General features: G+C 48.1%; 1 pseudogene; it reads left to right on the top strand.

The window, feature by feature from the left end:
* Positions 1-1,453: 1,453 nt before the first annotated feature.
* LOC136662561 (5S ribosomal RNA) lies at positions 1,454-1,570 on the top strand (annotated as a pseudogene).
* The last annotated feature ends 4,925 nt before the right edge of the window (positions 1,571-6,495 follow it).

Here is a 6,495-nt window from a genome sequence, read left to right as displayed (position 1 = left end):
GCTCCAGCAAGTCTCCTGAGGGCCAGAGGCTCATTTGAGTCCGCAAGGGCTTGGGCACCCCTGAGCTAGAAGGAAGAAGAGGAGATGCATCTGCTTATCTCAATCAATAGCTGGCAGCCCTGGGGTGTCGCCAGGCCCCAGCTTGTAACATCACTACCTGAATCTCAGGTCTCCAACCTGTTGATCCCCTTTCACTTCCCCCTTTCCGACTTTTGGAACAGAAGAAGACAGGCAGGTGCAGAGTAAATGGATATAGTGTGACGAAGGTGGAGCTGGGGCTTCAGCAATGCATGACACTGAGAGGGTGGCTCAGCCAATGGTCTGATGTATGACTCTCGGGGTGCTACCAGCATGTCCCCATTTTTGTTTATGAAGTGTTCCAAAGTCATTTTGGTTCCCTGTTTCAGAAAGCAGATTTGCCTAGTAAGCATTGGAAGGCAGTTTAACAGTGCAATCATATTCTTCCCCAGCAAGCAAGAACCGCTGTGCTGGCCTAGGGTGTCAAATAGTAAAGCACTCTGCGACACCCAGTGAGTAAGCTGCACTGTCTGGGAGGCCTGCACTGTCCTGCTGGCACAGGATCCAGAGGAAATGCCTGACAAAGTAGGTAAGTTCCCACTGGGTAGCACAGAGACAGGGGATGGCAGGAGAGAGCAGAGAGGGGGATGTGATGGGCCAGGGGAGGATGAACATGAGAGAGGATTGGGGCCAGGAGGGAGCCAGGATCAATTCCTATTCCCTATCCCAGGCTTGAAAGCCCAAAACGGGGCTTTTCGGACTCGTGCTAGCCATTTGGCAGGCACAGATCTGAGTAGACCCACTGTGCAGGCTGAGGTTTTACCCAGGTAAGGGGACGAATGTCCCCTTACCTCAAGGAGACCTCCAGCATACTCCTTCCCAGAGCTGGATGCAGCGTGGGCCGAGTGGCCCTGATGCTCTGGCCCGGGCTGGAATTGGGCTGTAAGTGGTTATCTCTTGTTGTCTCAGTGCTCCCTGGGGCATTTGGTGGACCACTGTGAGATAAAGGAAGCTGGACTAGATGGGCCTATGGCCTGATCCAGAGGAGCTGTTCTTATGTTCTAATCTTCCATCCAGGTACTACCTCAGTGCATGAATTTGGTTTCTCACTATGGAGATAGAAGTGGTTTTGTGCTCAAACCGACATAGCCGTCATCATGAAGCTGTTCTGACTGACAGGCCAGGGAGGCAGGGAGCTGGGGAGGCTGGTGATCGGCTCTGGGAATCTTGCAGTGTGGATATGGTTTTGTGATGACTGATGCATTTTGGAATCTCCATTTCCAAACAAAAGAGACTGGTGGGTAAACAGCAACATATGGCCTGTCCTGTTGGGAGGTTTCGGAGTGGACCAGTTTGTGGAGTTAACTTTTTATCTCTGGAGTTCTGACTTCCAGTGAGTGTGAGTCTTGGTTCAACTTGGTTCTAGCCCATGCTTGCTTGCAACTGTTACCCTGCACATGCCTGATCTCATCTGATCTCGGAAGCTAAGCAGGGTCAGGCCTGGTTAGTACTTGGATGGGAGACTGCCTGGGAATACCGGGTGCTGCAGGCTTATACCATAGTCTTTCGAGACTGAAGGTTGCCAACCAACCATGCTTGCTTGCCCCATTCCAGAGGAAATTCTTCTCCCCCCCCACCACCAAAAATTTGTAATTTTTGCCAAGAACAGCCTGCATTTTGAGGAAAACTAGAAGCCTTCTTGTATATTCCTGTTCAGAGACTGAACCTCAATCTCACACAGATAAATTAATAATTTCAAGAAAAACTGTTGCAGTGCTTTCATGTCAAGCTGTTTTTTCCTCACAGGTTGACAAAAAGAATTGAAACTTGTTCAAGGTATATATTCACAAGTGTTGACAATGTCACATCCATTGGAAAATCCATCCTAGCAATGTCCCAACATGCAAGGTTTAAGGATGCCAATTTTTTTTTTTTTACTGGCTTGCGCTCCTATGCTTCCAGCCCTAGATGTTTTGCAAAATGATGTTTTCCTTGGCATGGATATAATAGTGATGGAGGAAGTGATGCTTATTTATTTAAACTTCAATATCACAGTTTTATACTGCCCTCCCTCCAAGTAGTTCAGGGTGGTGTACATAATTCCTCCCCTCCTTTTGTCTTCACAACACCCCTGTGAGGTAGGTGATGCTGAGAGAAAGTGACTGGTCCAAAGTCACCCAGGCAGCTTCATGGACGAGCAGGGGTTTGAACCTGGATCTTCCAAGACCAACTCCCAAACCACTACACCCAGTTAAGGGCATAGGAGCATAGCCAGTTTTAAAGTAGGCAGTCCTAGTGGGGACTCTTTGTGACTGAATCTAATTTAGAGGGGGTGGAATATATATTTTTTCTCACTTCACTGATACTTATAGATAAGACATGAAATCGTAAAAAAATTTGCCTTCCCAGGTTGGAATTTAACCATATTATACACACATCAGAAAACTGATTGCTTTATTATATAGAATCACTGTTTCAAAGGACTCTGACCTCTCCATTAAGGTGCTTTTTCCTCCTTCGGGGTTAATGTATACTCTTTGGAAGTTACCATCAAATAAACGGACAAGGATATGGAGGAAAACAGCATTTCACCTTCTCCTGGTTGAAGTCCTTTGAAACCCCCATTCGGGAGACCATGACGGAGTCTGTATTTGATTGCAACAGAAAGTCTATTGTTTGATAGTTAGATCCAGATGTGGAAGGCGGGCGTCCCAAAATACAATATGGACTCATGCCGAGCAGAGCAGAGACAAAATGACCCATATTCTCTTCCACTGCAATTGCTGAAGGGCAGCTTGTGATATCTGTAGACGGCTCCGGCAGGAGAAATTTAGAGCATGGCTGGGAGGATGGAGCCATGCAAAAGATCCCAGCTCAGGGCTCTATTCATATCAGATCCATCCCAGGACTGACAACGAGTGCTTCTTGATTTACACCCAGCCTCTCTCACAAGTAACTATAAGTGGTTAACAGCGAAAGGATGTTCTAAAACAGAAAGCATCAAAACAAGGGCCTCTGAAAGGAATTTTATCAGGGGGTACCAAGTTTCTTTGGGGTCCCTTTTGGGGGTACAAAGTAACTTTGGGGCCCCCTCTTCATTGGATCATAATTTCTATGAATCACAATACATAACACTATATAGGCTTACACAAAACATGAATGCTGGTCTTCACTCAATATATGCAAAGATTTTCCCAGATCCTGGGAAAGCTCCAGCTCCCCTCCTTTGGCTCCTAGCCCTCCCCCCCCCTTTTGACCCTGGGCCCAGGTACAATGCATTCCCCTTTCATGGGCGCTGATAGTATCAGAAAATGTAAGATCTCAGGAAATTTTGGCTTATGGGCCGCACTTTTTGACACTGGGCCTGGGTAAAATTTACCCCTTGCACACACACACAACCCCCCCACCACCACCACCACCATGGGCCCTGTATTTTTTTTTTTTAAAGAATGCATCAAGGACTAAGACTCCTTGACCTTTCTCTGCTGGTTTGCTGCCCTGCATGGATTACAGGGGGTCAGTGCCAAGGCTTCAGAATCCTTCTGTTCCAAAGCAGAGTCCAAGCAGTTCCAAAGCAGAGCCCCTAAAGACAGAAGGGGCTTCAGGGTGAGCTGAGGGTTAGACTAGCCATAGCTGATACATGGAGTGAAGCAGGGCAAGAGAGCTGGAGCTGGGAGAAGGGGCTCATGCAAGGGGCCCCACAAAGGGGGACTGTCCAGCCCATGCTTGATGGATGTGCTTGAGGAGGAAAGCAGGGAAGAAGGTTGCAAAGGGAGAGGGAGCGGGAGGTGGGTGTAGGAGTCCGGGTGCCAGTTTGGCACAGGGGGTCTTGGGCAGTATTTGGAATGGGGCTGCTTCCTGTGCAACTGGCAGGGCAAATGAATGAATGCAAGAGCAGTGAGGCAGACAGATGAGCAAAGGATGAAAGACACAAGGGGTCTGGCCATCCGGCTTTCTATACTGTCTCTTCTCTTAGAACCAGATGGGATCTTTTGTGGACTAAGTTCATCAAGGGACCTTCTTGTGTGGCTTGACGGCCGTTGATTGCTCACTCCCAGCCCTAAATGGGTGCCTCTGTTTTTTTTTTGCACCTTGCCAAGGGTGCAACACAAAACTCATGACCAGCCCAGGAAGCCGGGAGCCAGGAGCCCTTGACTGAATTTGGCCTGGGAGTTGGTGAGGACATCTAGGACTAGAAACCTCTCTTTTGTACCACTCCCAACTGCGCTTGCTTTGAGTCGGGAAGCTCTTGAGATGTGGCTTTCGTTCACAGGGCCCAATGTTCTGTGCAAGTCAGGGGTGCAGCTGCACATAGTGTTTTGCAGAGGAGTCAGGCAAGACTCTTTCCACGGTAGCCTGATCAGCGTGTAAACTGTGGCAAACTTGTGGCCTTCCTCTTGGTCTGTGGTTCTGAGGCCTCTTGCCATCGGTCCCACTTTGAGGCATGTTACTGGCCTGGGTCACGCTCCTCTGGCAGGCACCCAGCACCACGTACACTGGGAGCTCCTTGGAGGGAAACTGGGCTGCTTTGCACGTACAGCAAGAGCCCCCCACTGAGCTACTGGCTCCTGCGGTTTTTCCAGATGCAGCTTCCTTCCTTGGATGAGAAATAAATTCAAAACAAAGGGGCTGGTCCCAAATACCTCCTGCTGTTTTGTGTTCTTTTTCCTCTCATCAGTGACACAGAATCGGAAAAAGTGAACACTGCACATTGCTGGCTTAATTTCATGGGGGGGGGGGGGGAATCATATCCCAACACAAATATTTATAAGAATGAGACTATTCTGTGCCCAGTTAAAGGCAAAAGCAAAAGAAGGCAGAAGCAAGGGTGCCAGCAGCCAGTGCCTTCCTCTACCCAAAGCTGGAAACAGTGCATCACTAGCAGGGGTCTGGGCCACCCCAGGTGATATGCATGGGGGGAGGGGCTGACATCACTACTGGCCAAAAAATTTTAAAAAATTGGTACTTTTGAATAATACCATCATGTTATATATCATTTGATGCGTAATTTTATGCAGAATGCAAGGGAACAAACCTGTTGCAATATCTCTATTCTATCAAAAGTTATAGCCAAAAGACCAACAGGGCAGGGCAATGGTGCATCACTACATCCACCACATCCATCCACTACATGGGAGGAGTGATGTCCTGGCCTCCTACACCAGGTGACACAAACCCAGCTGACCAGGTGACACAAACCCAAAAACACTAGCTGAAAATAGATTTATCTTAATGAATCCATTCTCACTCTGAGCAAGATCTGAACCCAGATCTCGTAGGTCAAGGACAACATTAGCTTGCAAGTGGGCTTTTCTGAAGCGATGCAGTCTTGTCTAGACTATTCCTATGCCTTGTTTGTTCAGAAGGAGAGCATATATCATTATTTATTCCCAAATGCAGTAAATTCCACAGGGGTAACCCTGCTACAGCAAACAAAGAATGGAACATAGGTACAAAAGAAAGGGTGTTGCACCTTAAAGATAAGGGAGCAGGGGTCCAATCCTAACCAATTTTCCAACCTTGGTGCAGCTGTGCCAAGGGGGCATGTGCTGCATCCTGCAGTGAGGAGGCCTCCTCAAGGTAAGGGAACATTTGCAGCTGCATCAGAGTTGGAAAGTTGGATAGGACTGGGCAAATAACAGCTCAGTCCTATACATGCTCAGAAGCAAGTCCCACTGAGTTAAGTGGAGCTTACTCCCAGGAAAGTGTGGACAGGATTGCACTCTGAATCCCACTCAGATTCAGAGTAAGCCTTCTTCAACTCAGGTTTCTGGTGCAACAAAGGTTCCTGGCAGCCTGAGGAAGTGGGCTCAAGTCCAAGGAAGCGGCTGCCACCTTAAATCTCTGACTTTGAGTTTGCAAAAGTCCAGGAGTCTCTTCAGTGCGATTTGCAGATAAATGTTCATGGGAGTGAAGCCAGGGAGGATTGTGAAATTTATCTTTGCAACTTGCTTCCTTGTTGCCCAGGGACGTGCAGTGGGTGGGGAGGCAGGTGAGGCAGTGCCTCCCCACTGGAGTCTTTCACAAAGCACCTCTTCGTGTGAGGTGTGCAAGCACACGTAACCCATGCGCACAGCTTGTGCACCTCACATGGTGGAGGTGCTGCTTTTCAGAGGACTCTAGTAGGAGGCTCTGCCTCATCTGCCTCCCCACCCCACTGCATGTCACCTATTCTTTCTGGGTGTCTTTTTTTTTGGGGGGGGGGATCCCACAATGTACTTTAAAGACAGAGTGACCAGATGTCCTCTTTTTTTCCAGGACATGTCCTCTTTTTTTAGCCCTGTGTCCTGGAAAAGAACTTAAATGTCTTCCTTTTTGCTGCAGGCTGCACATAGCCTACCTGTAATTAACCTATTTCTGCCCAGCCCACAAGTGTACACATTGGATCCCTGGTGTGTATGTGCAACATATTGAAATCAATCTAGTATATGAGTGCTTTCAGCTTAGGGCCCAATTCTATCCAATTTTTCAGTGCTG

Source organism: Tiliqua scincoides, chromosome 11 (genome assembly GCF_035046505.1).
Source record: "Tiliqua scincoides isolate rTilSci1 chromosome 11, rTilSci1.hap2, whole genome shotgun sequence".
Classification (NCBI taxonomy): domain Eukaryota; kingdom Metazoa; phylum Chordata; class Lepidosauria; order Squamata; family Scincidae; genus Tiliqua; species Tiliqua scincoides.
The sequence above is the reverse complement of the archived record's forward strand: the minus strand, read 5'-3'. Positions and strand labels throughout refer to the sequence as shown.